This window comes from Haliotis rufescens, unplaced genomic scaffold (genome assembly GCF_023055435.1).
Source record: "Haliotis rufescens isolate VD_foot unplaced genomic scaffold, xgHalRufe1.0.p SCAF_9, whole genome shotgun sequence".
NCBI lineage: Eukaryota > Metazoa > Mollusca > Gastropoda > Lepetellida > Haliotidae > Haliotis > Haliotis rufescens.
The window spans coordinates 35,476,580-35,490,498 of NW_025964383.1; the positions used below are offsets into that span (position 1 = coordinate 35,476,580).

Genomic DNA, 13,919 nt, shown 5'->3' on the forward strand with positions numbered 1-13,919 from the left:
AACTATAGTACAATCATATATCTTAAAATATGGTACAATCATATATCTTAAAATATAGTACAATCATATATCTTCAACTATAGTACAGACATACATACATACATACATACATACATACATACATACATACATACATACATACATGCACAACTCGAGGGAGGTATTTATTTCTGGTCAAATCTGTGACGTGTTTGTGGCAGCCGGACAAGGCTCCAACTCCACCAGCTAAGTCAGAGTTCCTTCCGTCGCTCTGTGCCGGTTAATCTCTCATGTCCGTCTTTCCTGAGCCCGACATTTTCGTCATTGCCATAAACAGAACCTAATTGCCTGACGACCCCCTTTGTCTCTCTGATCTAATTCCGCCACCAAAAGGTTATACCTATGTCCTAAATCTCGATGTCATTACATCACTGCTAACACACATCCTGACCAAAACCCATCAGATTCCAAGACAATCACGATGGACTTCATCTGTCCAGAATCGCCTGCGGTAAAGTCAGAATAGTTATCCATGCTGCCTCTAGATCTGTCTCTCCCCATACTCATTGTCAGCAGCTGTAATGGACAAAGCATGTATTGGTGTCTGCCTCGTTCTTCCTCAACCATGTTCTCAATCCTTCACCTTGACTAAGCTACCTGTTTCTACTTCCGGTTCCGGTAAACTAAAACCCGAGGAGATCCTACGTCTAGCTTTGAGAAACAGAGTGATAGGATATAATGATACGGAATTAGTGTAACTGTGTTTTTCACACTATATGATTTATTTCACACGTTAAGTTGTTTTGTTCTAGGCACCACTGATAGATGCACCCTCTTATTAATGAATTCCGCATATAGACAGTCAAACCTCGTTGTGTCGAACTCGTGGGGACCTGGGGAAAAGTTCGAGCTATCCGAGTTCGAGACAACCTAGAATATTTTTTTTTCGAGAAACAAACATCATGGTATGACATATTATTGTTTGTAATCTAGTCACCTTCGGTTTGAAACTACCTTTCAACGTTGATAACCGAATACTCGATCTCACACTCCTGTCTAGGTCGACGCCGTTGGAGCGGAGATGTCGGGCAGCAATCACTTCGTATATGATGGGGTCGTCAAAAATTAGGAAACAGGTAGACATGAGAATTAATTAAGCATCACTTGATTCAAAATTCAATTCCGAAAAATAATGACAAACAATGGAACCCTAACTTGTCAGCGTGTTCTGTAATTGTACCACTGGCGAGAGCTGGACATCCTCCTGTTCAAAACCTGAATGAAATGTCCCAAGCACTGCACGAGGAATGAGTGAGTTGGGTCTAACGCCGCTTTTAACAGTATTCCAGTTATATCACTGCGTGTCAGCTTAATGTGGGAGGAAAGCCCGAAGTGATGCAGATCTCAGACGTTTACCACTTCGGTGAAACCCACGAGCACGGGTATGGTGCTGACAAACCTAGAAACATAACCGGGGCGAACCGGGATTCGAACCCACAATCATAGGTTTCTGGCGTGCCCAAGGGACGCAACTATGTACAGCGAATCGCGGCGCCACCCGTGTCCCCCCTGCACGAGAAATGTCGGAGGATCCCAATGTTGATAATCAGACGTTTGATCGGCATCATGAGGAGACGCCTCGCGAATATTATCCGTGAGAAGGATGGGCACTCCAGATACTGCTTGCAATGTCAGTGGTGAATCCTAGGTTGACAATGATCGTTTGTTTTGTACTGCAAAATGTGACACTCCGATTCATGGTGTGGGCTTGGTGTAGATACCTTTCAGCATTGTAGACATGAACGGTTTAGACTTCTTCGCATAACGCCAATAATCGGTACCTATTGCTAGTGTTAGCTTGGTTATCTGTGTGAAGGGAGTGTCAGGCCTTCTGTTTTTCTGTTTACTATTCTTTTGTCATGATTCCAACAATGTTGTTGTTGTTTGTTGTTTAACGCCACACTCAGCAATAATAAAGCTATATGACGGCGGTCTGTAAATGATCGACTATAGACCAGACAATCCAGTGATTGACATCATGAGCATCGATCCTCGCAATCAACAATGCATCAACCAAGTCAACGAGCCTGACCACCCGATCCCGTTAGTCGCATCTTACGACAAGCGTGGGTTGCTGAAGACCTATTCTAACCCGGTTCTTCACGGGTCGATTCCAACAATGAGTCACACCAGTTCATTTTTAATGTAGCACATATCTACCAATAGTTCGATATAATGTCTTAACAATACATGTTGTGTGGTCCTGTGAATGTTATCACTGATGCCCTGTGTTTACCGATCAATTACTCCCGGGGTCTCGCATGTAGAGTTACGCCCCTTAGCCGTACAAGGTTCCGATGATCATGGGTTCGATTCAACCTGGTTATTATCCTAGCTTTGACAGCATAATTTGACATCATGACTATATGGGAGGCACGTGGGTTGAAAGAACAAATAAGATTGGTGTTATGCTGATTTAAACAATATTTCCGTTATATCCCAGTATTTCAAAAGAGGGTAAATTAACGCAGCTTGTAGAGGTTTGGTGAAACCCTTGAGCTCGGGTCTGGTGCTGACAGACCAAGGGTCATAATCGGAGAGAATCCGTGATTCGAACCCAGGAGCACCGGATCCTGCACAAACGAATTACTGACATATAAACATTTTGATTCAATAGGCTCTTTTAAAGGAATAAGCGTGTTTTCGGTGAAGGGGGTTGTTACTGGAATCGACGTGGTCGCAACGGGCGAACACATGCCTCATATGGCCACCTAGTGCGCTGGACACACTGATGCAAGGATGAAGGAACGTCAATACCTGTCGTGGTATAGTATCATATCCTCATTTAATGACGTCACTCACGTCAAGGATCTAGACATCCATCGGAAGGCGCCATCGCATCCGTGTTTCGGTGGTCAGATCCAGTAACACCCGTGTCTGTCCAGGGAATGGCAGTGTCCAGACGGATGACCGGAACTGGGGCTGACCGAGGTATACAGAACACAATTACATTGTCACTACCGCCCTCCTAATGAAATGCTTACGAGGCGGCGTTTAGCCGTGCAATATCAGTAGCAGAGCTGATATAAAATTAGGATTGGAACAAAAGAGGTTAGCGAACTAACGAACCGAAATAGGAATGACATTTGTCGGATATTGGCGGTATGCATGACGAAGGGCCGTGTCGGTACGTCTATGAATATGAAAGCAGGGAGGCATGGTTTAAGGTCAGAACCAGCCTATAGACTGCTCACATGAATTAGTTATCGCAACAGTATTAGATGGCTGGCAAGATTCGAGAGAAGGAGATATAGAGGTGTAGAGAAGCACGTGCAGTTTCCTCTCCGCCACACGTCTCCCAGTCCTGTGTTGGTGTTAGCCCCGGAAGCGGTAGTCAGCGGGACGACACACTTTTCCACTTGCCTGGAAGGTAGGTTACTACCGGTATTGTTGGAGGGGGTGGTGTTGTGCGGACCGACTGATGGGTTAGCTACACACGTCACCATGTGTAGTCTCTGATGTTACTATGTGTAAATCCTGCCTTTACTATAGGTAGATCCCGCCGTTACTATGTGTAGATCCTGTCGTTACTATGTGTATCCACACGTTACTATGTGTAGATCCTGCTGTTACTATGTGTAGATCCTTTTGTTACTTTGTGTAAATCCTGCCGTTACTATATATATCCGCACGTTACTATGTGTAGATCCTGCTGTTACTATGTGTAGACCCTGTCATTACTATGTGTAAATCCTACCGTTACTATATGTATCCACACGTTGCTAGGTGTAGATCCTGCCGTTACTATATGTATCCACACGTTACTATGTGTAAATCCTGCCGTTACTATATGTATCCACACGTTGCTATGTGTAGACCCTGTCGTTGCTGTGTGTAGATCCTTCCTTTACGATGTGTAGATCTTTGTGTTGCTGTGAGTAGATCCCGCGGTTACTATGTGTAGATGGTGTTGTTACTTAGTGTAGATCCTTCTGTAAGTAAGTGTAGAACCTTCTCATAATGTCAATCACTGGTTTGTCTGGTCCAGACTCGATTATTTACAGACCGCCGTCATATAGGTGGAATATTGCTGAGAGCGGCGTAAAACAACAAACAATACTTTGAGTAGTTCCAGCTGTTACTATGTGTAAATCTTGTTGTTACTGTGTGTACATCTTGCTGTTACTATGAGTAGATCCCGCGGTAACGATCTGTAGATCTCGCGGTTACTATGTGTAGATGGGCGGTCGGGTAGCCTAGTGGTTAAAGCGGTCGCTCGTCACGCCGAAGACCCGGGTTCGGTTCCCGACATGGGAACAATGTGTGAAGCCCATTGCTAGTTTCCTCTGCCGTGATGTTGCTGGAATATTGCTAAAAGCGGCGTAAAACCATACTCACTCACTCACTCACTACTATGTGTAGATCCCGCCCCGTGGTTACAATGTGTAGATCTTAAAGTTACTATGTGTAGATCCCGCCCCGTGGTTACAATGTGTAGATCTTATTGTTACTATGTGTAGATCCCGCCCCGTAGTTACAATGTGTAGATCTTATTGTTACTATGTGTAGATCCCGCCCCGTGGTTACAATGTGTAGATCTTATTGTTACTATGTGTAGATCCCGCCCCGTGGTTACAATGTGTAGATCTTATTGTTACTATGTGTAGATCCCGCCCCGTGGTTACAATTTGTAGATCTTATTGTTACTATGTGTAGATCCTGCAGTTACTATGTGTGTATCCTTACGTTGCTATGTGTAGATCCTGCTGATACTATGTGTAGACCCTGCCATTACTATGTGTAAATCCTGCCGTTACTATATGTATCCACACGTTGCTATTTGTAGATCCTGCTGTTACTATGTGTAGACCCTGCCATTACTATGTGTAAATCCTGCCGTTACTATATGTATCCACACGTTGCTATGTGTAGACCCTGCTGTTACTATGTGTAAATCCTGCCGTTACTATATGTATCCACACGTTGCTATGTGTAGACCCTGTCATTACTATGTGTAAATCCTGCTGTTACTAAATGTATCCACACGTTACTATGTGTAGACCCTGTCGTTACTATGTGTAAATCCTGCTGTTACTAAATGTATCCACACGTTGCTATGTGTAGATCCTGCTGTTACTATGTGTAGACCCTGCCATTACTATGTGTAAATCCTGCCGTTACTATATGTATCCACACGTTGCTATGTGTAGATCCTGCTGTTGCTATGTGTAGATCCTGCTGTTACTATGTGTAAATCCTGCCGTTACTATATATATCCGCACGTTACTATGTGTAGATCCTGCTGTTACTATGTGTAGACCCTGCCATTACTATGTGTAAATCCTGCCGTTACTATATGTATCCACACGTTGCTATGTGTAGATCCTGCTGTTACTATGTGTAGATCCTGCTGTTACAATGTGTAGATCCTGCCGTTACTATGGGTACATCCCGCGGTTACTATGTAACCTGATGTTACGATGTGCTTCGAATACTGTAGTATTGTTTGCAATGAGGACATTAAGCCACAACGTTGTGGAGCCGTTTAGAGAATCTTGTTGTCGCACGACTACCTATTACTCTGCCCAGCGGTCACCGACTGTGTCTTGTGTAATGTGCTCCGGTCAGCTGGTGGGCTGTACGTGCTCTGCACTGCACTGAACTACTGCTAGTATGAAGTATGCAACATGTCGGCTAATGGTTGCAGCGATCTGTGTCAGTCACTCGGTATGACGGGGCTTGGGAGAGGGGAGGGTGGCGTGTCGGCGTGTATTCTATCTGGGCAATATAATTGACATACGTGGTGTATTACAAAATGTCACCACTACCAAATGACCACACTACACTGCGTTAATAATACGTTATTTTAACCAGACAAATGGGTTGTTACAGTTGTTGATTGTTTAGCGGTTGCTTGCTCAAACAGTCGGCCTTTCAATAGAGTGAGCGAGAATTGTTTGACGCCGTTTTAATTGTATTCAATCAATGTAGCGGCTGGTTACCGCTTGGGATGACTAACCGGTTTGGTTATGTGAGTGAGTGAGTGAGTAAGTAAACGCAGATATATTCACATTACACTGAAATTGTGAATTCAAGGTTACAACAAAGTTTAAAATGGTTCACTTGTTCTGTTCTTAAATTTGTGTAGAGGCGAAGAGGTCATATGTTGCAAAAACACATTTTCGTAAGATATTTTTGTCTGACAGATGATTTGCTGATAGCTTGTCCATGATTTTACAGGAATACATGTTCACGTTAAGTGTTTTATGTAATGTTTTTGTTGAGAGACTCGTGTCTCAACCCATATTTGCCAAAGACAAGGTAATTCTCAAAGTAGGCTTTTATTTAATAACCTGAAGTTATAGTACACCATCTTTACCAACCTATTTTTGTATCAACAGAGACACCCGGCGCTATGCGAACCACATGGAAATAGTATTGGATGTTCTTAGATAATGTTTGAAAACAATCAATTCATCAGTAGCTACTAGTAGAACACTTAATTAAAAAAAAAACTCGTTTCATTCGGCTTGACAAATAATATCATGAGAGAGAGAGAGAGAGAGAGAGAGAGAGAGAGAGAGAGAGAGAGATAGAGAGAGATATAAGACATCAAGTGAGTGAGTGAGTGAGTGTCCGTCGGTCTGTGTCAGTTAATATCACAATGAACACTCACACACACATTGAATTCCTGTTTTTGTTGACGATGTTAACTTTTCTTAAATAATATTAAAATGTACACGTATGCAATGAACACATTAACTGTTATGTTTTGGATTAAAAAGTTACTGTGTATAGTTTCAATCACCACCGTGTTCTCGTAGACACTTTCTTGACATTTCTAAGTCACACATATACGTGTGTACGCTGGTGTTAAGACAAAAGGGTTCATACGCTGCTATCAAATATTGAAGACTTCAGAGCAATCAACTGAATTACTTCTCGGAAAAACAGATTACGTGTTTTTTTAATTCTCGCAATATCAGTTGTTCGAGGTTTCTCTTGTTTGCACTCTCATAAGCACTTTCGCGATTGCGTGATCTGGCAGACAGTGATTGTCAAAAAATTCATGATGTGTTTTGTTGCCCATTAAGACTGAAGCACATGGGTTCTCCTACGAAGTGAGTTTTAAACATCACAACAACCCATATCGATTAACATTATGATCCTAGCCTTGAAGGCTCAGTTCAATGTTCCTCGTCTGTAAATGTTTAAATCACATTTTCCACTTGAAACCCGATTACCATATGTCGTTATGGGAACACTACTTAAATTAAAACTTTTTATTATTTATATCAACTGGTTAAATTATGTTTTTTTCAAGCAGAAACGAAAATACACTACAACGCAAAAGTCTTTTACTTTATTTCGCAAATTCTCCACGGGGACGATGCAGAATGTTTGTAACAGTTTTGCGTAGCTACGCGTCAACTACGCAGGATGTTTGTAGCACTTTTGCGTAGCTACGCGTCAACTACGCAAAATGTTTGTAACACTTTTGCGTAGCTACGCGTCAACTACGCAGGATGTTTGTAACACTTTTGCGTAGCTACGCGTCAACTACGCAGGATGTTTGTAACACTTTTGCGTAGCTACGCGTCAACTACGCAGAATGTTTGTAACACTTTTGCGTAGCTACGCGTCAACTACGCAGGATGTTTGTAAAACATTTCTGCGTAGCTACGCAAACACTCCGCGGAGCGACTGCGGAGTATCTGCGAAACTAATTGCCCCAAATTGCACCAATTAGTTTTATGACCCCCGGGCGTCGGCACAAGCGTGATGGTGGAAGACAAGTTATACGTGTACATCCCATATGGTGACTGTTTTTCACTATTCATATTCTAATTTCATTCATAATACCACACCATTACAGTACTCCTTGAAACTTTACGATGACTTCAAATATTAAGTACACTAGATTGAAGGAGAACAAATGATAATGCATTGCACACACACACACACACACACACACACACACACACACACACACACACACACACACACACACACACACACACACACACACACACACACACACACACACACACACACACACACACATTGTACATTGCAACGAAATGTAGAACGGGCGTATACGGGTGTCTTGCATGCACTGACGACAACTGTTGTACATAAAACATTTACTCAAACTACAATAAACTACGGTTATAACGAACACGCTTATAACGAACTGACGGATATAACGAACTTACTTTTTTGGTCCCGACTATTTGCTGTAGTTATGCTGTATATATGCTTATAACGAACTACGGTTATAACCAAATAAAAATAGTAGTCCCTTTGAGTTCGTTATAACCGTAGTTTACTACGTTTTGTGGGAGCACATGAAATGCACTTCATATTGTCATCAACGTTAACTGTGCGGCCACACTAATCAGGGCGTCCCTCCATACATGCAAAGTGTATGTGTTTTTAACCAAGTACGTGTACATACATCTACTGTGATATAACTAGTGTCAAAGTGGTATTCATCAAACGACTACATAAGTATACTCTAGTACATTAATGTCCTTAAGAAATTACATATTTTGAAGATTGTCCAAATTTCATTTTTTTCAAATTCCACTTTTTTCGCAGTAAACTTTAATTTATTAAAATCTTATGATCAATATGATATTAACATATAATTTTACCACAAGAATCTGCACATTTTGAATTCAGTTGAAGGGAATCGAACCCGGGCCTTTTCAAAATTTAAAAATAACAAAAAGTATGTAGTAATAACTAGATTCACCAGTGAGATGTGCCAGCAAAGCTAGCAAAGGTTTCATATCCTAGATTCATCTCAATTGCGATCCCTGGTCTATTCGCACGTAATTCTTGGGTTTCCCTAAGTTTTAACATTCTACTTTCAACGTCACTTCTTCTTAGGGGACTGGACATGTCCGTTTTGATTGAGGATAAGTGCACCAATATTTAGTACGCTGTAGATTGAGATTCGAAATGGATCAGGAATTGAACGTGGGACTTCAGCGTGACAAGCCAATGCTTTACCCACTAGGCTAAATAAAGATTTGGGATGCGCGTCAAGATTTAGGATATGTGCTTCAAGATGTTCGTCAAGGTACGTGCAAAATAGTTCACAATGTCATCGTCTGAGCCACTTTCGAAGTGCTACGGTTCTTGTATCGGCGTTGAAACTTAAGACGGGAAAGCGAAGAGCTTGAACGACGGAAAATTCAAGTGCGGAGTGACCTTCCTACTTCGTGTTTCTTTCCGAGCAAATATTTTATGAAACGGGAATTTCAACTGCGAGAATCTCAGGGCAGGATGCCATCTTTTCCAGAAGGTGAATAGTGTCTATATGAGTAAAACATTTATTTGTTGGAGTGAGAATACCATTGGACGATCATTTAGGTCCGACAGGAGTACAAAATACACAGCCATGCAGAAGGGGATTAAAGATGTGCTGGATATATCATTTCACAAAGCGATCTGAGCGCTAAGATGACCTTAACTATTAACATAGACGTAGGTAGCGCTGTGACCGCATTCTGAAACGTTGATGGACCTTCACGTCAACGTTAGAGATGAATTAGTATCGAAACAGATTTCAATCAGATAGCGGTGAAAATTATGTAAAAAAGGTCACTGATAACCAGTGATGACATAGGTGTTCGCGAACAGGTTAAGCATGTCCTGCTCTACCACTAGCGCCCGCCACTCACACAATTTGCATAAGAGTGTGAGTGAGTGAGTTTGGTTTAACGCCGCTTTTAACAGTATTCCAGTTATATCACGGCGTGTCAGCTTAATGTGGGAGGAAAGCCCAAAGTGATGCAGGTCTCAGACGTTTACCACTTCGGTGAAACCCACGAGCACGGGTATGGTGCTGACAAACCTAGAAACATAATTGGGGCGAACCGGGATTCGAACCCACAATCATAGGTTTCTGGCGTGCCCAAGGAACGCAACTCTGCACAGCGAATCGCGGCGCCTTAGACGACTGGGCCACCCGTGCCCCCCAATTTGCATAAGAATGTAAGAGTTTGTTGGATGAGGCTGCGCATCAGTACTCCTGCCATACGACGGCCTGTGAACAATCGAGACTTGACCAGACAATCAAGTGATGGACCAGACAATTCTGAGACATTTTGTTAGAGCGCTGCTCCCTATACCTTTGCCGTCACCAAGACGCGATATGTCGTAAAATGATAATTAACCTTTTTACATATATAACTCCCAATATTTGACTCTTTGACTTCTTGTCTGTGGTAATCATCCGCATCGCTTCATTTTCACTTACAACATGTCGTAAAAACAATCTCGATAGACAACATTTCTAGTTGCGCAGTGAACACAACAACTCACGAGCAGACATCTTTTTCTTAAAGCCTTCCTGATGACAGCGCGTTGGTGACAGATATTGTATAGTTTACGGTTTTTCTCCTTTATAAGTCGGACACATTGTGACGAGATGCGGCAACAATGCAAGATTATCGTTGCGATACAAGTTGTAGGCTCGTGGTGAACTTGGGCTCTGATGTGCTGCTACAAAGGGCCATATATATTGATGGAGGCGCTTCTGGGTTTATGGAAGGTTGATGGAGATGCTTCCCCGTTTATGGAAGGTTGATGGAGATGACATGGTGTATGACTAATGGAGATACTAGTGTTTGGCGACATGGAGATAAACTGAATCTGTTTTATAGACAAATTGTGTGAATAACGCGGGCAAGTTTGGTAGTAAACTGTATTGATCAACGACAAGGTCAAATGTGACATTTATAACAGCTGTCTTGCTGCCTGCGCGCGAATGCTATAGGAAACTATCCTTTGATGTGGGCGTATATGTAAATCTAATTTGTTCCGGAAAATAAGGGGACAAATAATTTTGCATCAGATTTTACTTACACAAAACTTGACAGGGTCAGTGTGTTGTGAAAAGAGGTTCCACTTATCCTTTCAGAGAAAAATACATATTTGTCTTGAAGCAATGCCCCAAAACACAAAATCCCCAAAATTTCAATATGTATCATACGGACTTTCAATTGACACTTGATAAGGAATGATCGTATTAGTTACATGTGCAATTAAACCCAGGAGCAAAAGAAACTGTACCTCTCAGTTGATTTTATCATATGTGTGATTTTGAGTTGAAAATATCTTAGTCAGCAATATTATAGCCTAAACATGAACTGTACGAGCACTAAGACAGCACTCAAAGAATACTTCTACAAGTTTTCATTTTAAAAATATATTTTGATTTAAAACTTTCAAAAATCTAAAAAAATGTTTTTGCGTAATAGAAAACTGCTGATGGATATCTTCGACATATTATCTTTAAAAAAAATAAAAAAGAATTCGGCACAAATTTACATTTCAAACATGGTAGGGGTCATGTGATTGCAAATTCATTTCTTACCCCAGTCTTCACTGAACAAATTCATTTCTTACCCCAGTCTTCATTGAACAAATTCATTTCTTACCCCAGTCTTCATTGAACAAATTCATTTCTTACCCTAGTCTTCATTGAACAAATTCATTTCTTACCCCAGTCTTCATTGAACAAATTCATTTCTTACCCCAGTCTTCACTGAACAAATTCATTTCTTACCCTAGTCTTCATTGAACAAATTCATTTCTTACCCCAGTCTTCATTGAACAAATTCATTTCTTACCCCAGTCTTCATTGAACAAATTCATTTCTTACCCTAGTCTTCATTGAACAAATTCATTTCTTACCCCAGTCTTCATTGAACAAATTCATTTCTTACCCTAGTCTTCATTGAACAAATTCATTTCTTACCCCAGTCTTCATTGAACAAATTCATTTCTTACCCCAGTCTTCACTGAACAAATTCATTTCTTACCCTAGTCTTCATTGAACAAATTCATTTCTTACCCCAGTCTTCATTGAACAAATTCATTTCTTACCCCAGTCTTCATTGAACAAATTCATTTCTTACCCTAGTCTTCATTGAACAAATTCATTTCTTACCCCAGTCTTCATTGAACAAATTCATTTCTTACCCCAGTCTTCACTGAACAAATACATTTCTTACCCCAGTCTTCATTGAACAAATTCATTTCTTACCCCAGTCTTCATTGAACAAATTCTTTATTTACCCCAGTCTTCATTGAACAAATTCATTTCTTACCCCAGTCTTCATTGAACAAATTCATTTCTTACCCCAGTCTTCACTGAACAAATTCATTTTCACACTAAAGTACTCAGCCACACATTACGTTTAACAAACTGTTGTAGGAATGAGTGATGAATAAACGGACATAATTAAATTTAAAACAATAATTTTCAAATGCATAAAAAAACAAACTCGGTAAACTTTCTTGTGCCCCAAAGTTTACATCCTCGATTATGTAGGGTATCTGGTGTCCATCTCCCAGAATCCATCTCACTTATATGTAAATTAGCACAGAATGTCTCTCGCTCATCAGTTTTGATTGGAGGGATGTGGGATGTTCGAGAACTGGGAACTGCAGCAGTCTGTTGACAGACATATCAAGTCAACAACTGTATAGGTTGCAGAAAATCCAAAACACTGCTTCAAGTATCATCTCCAGGCTAAAGAAAGACATCATATTACGCCAGTTTTGAAGTATCTCCATTGGCTGCACGTTCGTGGGAGAATTGAGTTCAAGCTCCTATCCTTGACATATCAAGCAGTGCACGGAACAGCCCCTCCACACATTCAAGATCACAAGGCACTATGTCACTCCAATGACTCCTAGGTCAAATCAACAATTACAGCTGCATTGTCCATGACGCCCTCTACATATTCTGGGTCGTACCATGGATGGACCTCTGTGTCAAAACCACAAGCATTGCGAAGACGGTAATAAAAGGATCGAGCCACTCCATCATGTCCCTTAAGATACCTTGTTTGGGCCAAAGCTGGGCATCCACTGACAATGTGTTGGACAGTCTCATTGAATTCATTACATAATCTACATTTCATATTAACATTTTGATGCAAAATCACACATTGGCGGTTTCGAGTGGGGAGTGACTGGTCCTGAGCAGCAAACAGAAAGCCTTCAGTTTCACTTTTCAGGCCAGACGACGTCATCCAAGCGAAGGACTCTGCAGGATTGCTGACCTTCTCAACACACTGCACATAAACTCGATGCATAGGTCGTTCAGAAAGCCTCTCCTTGAAAACTGAGCCTGGACCGACTTGATATGGCACTTCGCTTGATTGACTTTCATTTCTGTACCGTCCAGCAGTACAGAAGCATCAACAAAATCAACACCGACATTGAGATTGTCCCACATCCTTGGCTCGTTTTAGAAAACTGGAATGCATTGAGTCTTGACATGCTTCGCAAGAGGATCATCAGACAAATAAATGTGTGCAAAAGTGCACAAAACAATTCTATCGTGAAGGGCCTCCACATTAATCAAACCACGCCCTCCCATCATAATTGGTAAATATAAGCGATTGAGGGAAGAGCGAGGGTGGTGGTATATTTTGTCTGACATGATTCTTCGTGTGAGGGTGTCAATACCCTGAATTTCTTGTTTCGTCAAATCAACAACACCAACAGAATACGAAGGACGGGCACAGCATGGCGGGCGGGTGACACCAGACATGGGCTTCACACATTGTACCCATGTTGAGAATAGAACCCGGGTCTTGGGCGTGACGAGCGAACGCTTTAACCGCTAGGCTACCCGACCTCCCCTCGCCTGTTATAGGTTGCTGGGGACTATTTCTAATCGGGTATCGCCGTGGGGTGTTGGCGCTATGACTGTCGGTACAGGAGATACTGTATAGTATCCTGATCTCGTTGTGACTTCGTTGAGATCTCGTCCATTCGGATTCACTGGGCCTATTCCGTTATCGACATAATACCACGGGCAGCAATGGAAATCAATGATACTGATTTGATTGTTAACCGCCTATCGATCGATTCCTCTTGATCGATCGTACAACATCATAGAGGATGTGGAA

The 13,919-nt window shown here is 41.6% G+C and overlaps 1 protein-coding gene across 2 annotated transcripts in view; it reads left to right on the forward strand.

The window, feature by feature from the left end:
* The window catches only part of LOC124147813 (calmodulin-like protein 7), a 102,853-nt gene that overhangs the window by 54,508 nt on the left and 34,426 nt on the right, over positions 1 to 13,919 (forward strand). The window contains exon 1 of one of the 2 annotated variants that reach the window (XM_046518597.2): positions 3,246 to 3,409. The exons of the other annotated variant lie outside the window; for it this stretch is intronic. The gene's annotated coding sequence lies outside the window, so the exon portion shown is untranslated. Of the gene's footprint in view, positions 1 to 3,245; positions 3,410 to 13,919 lie in introns of those variants that run through there. 2 annotated transcript variants of the gene reach the window in all.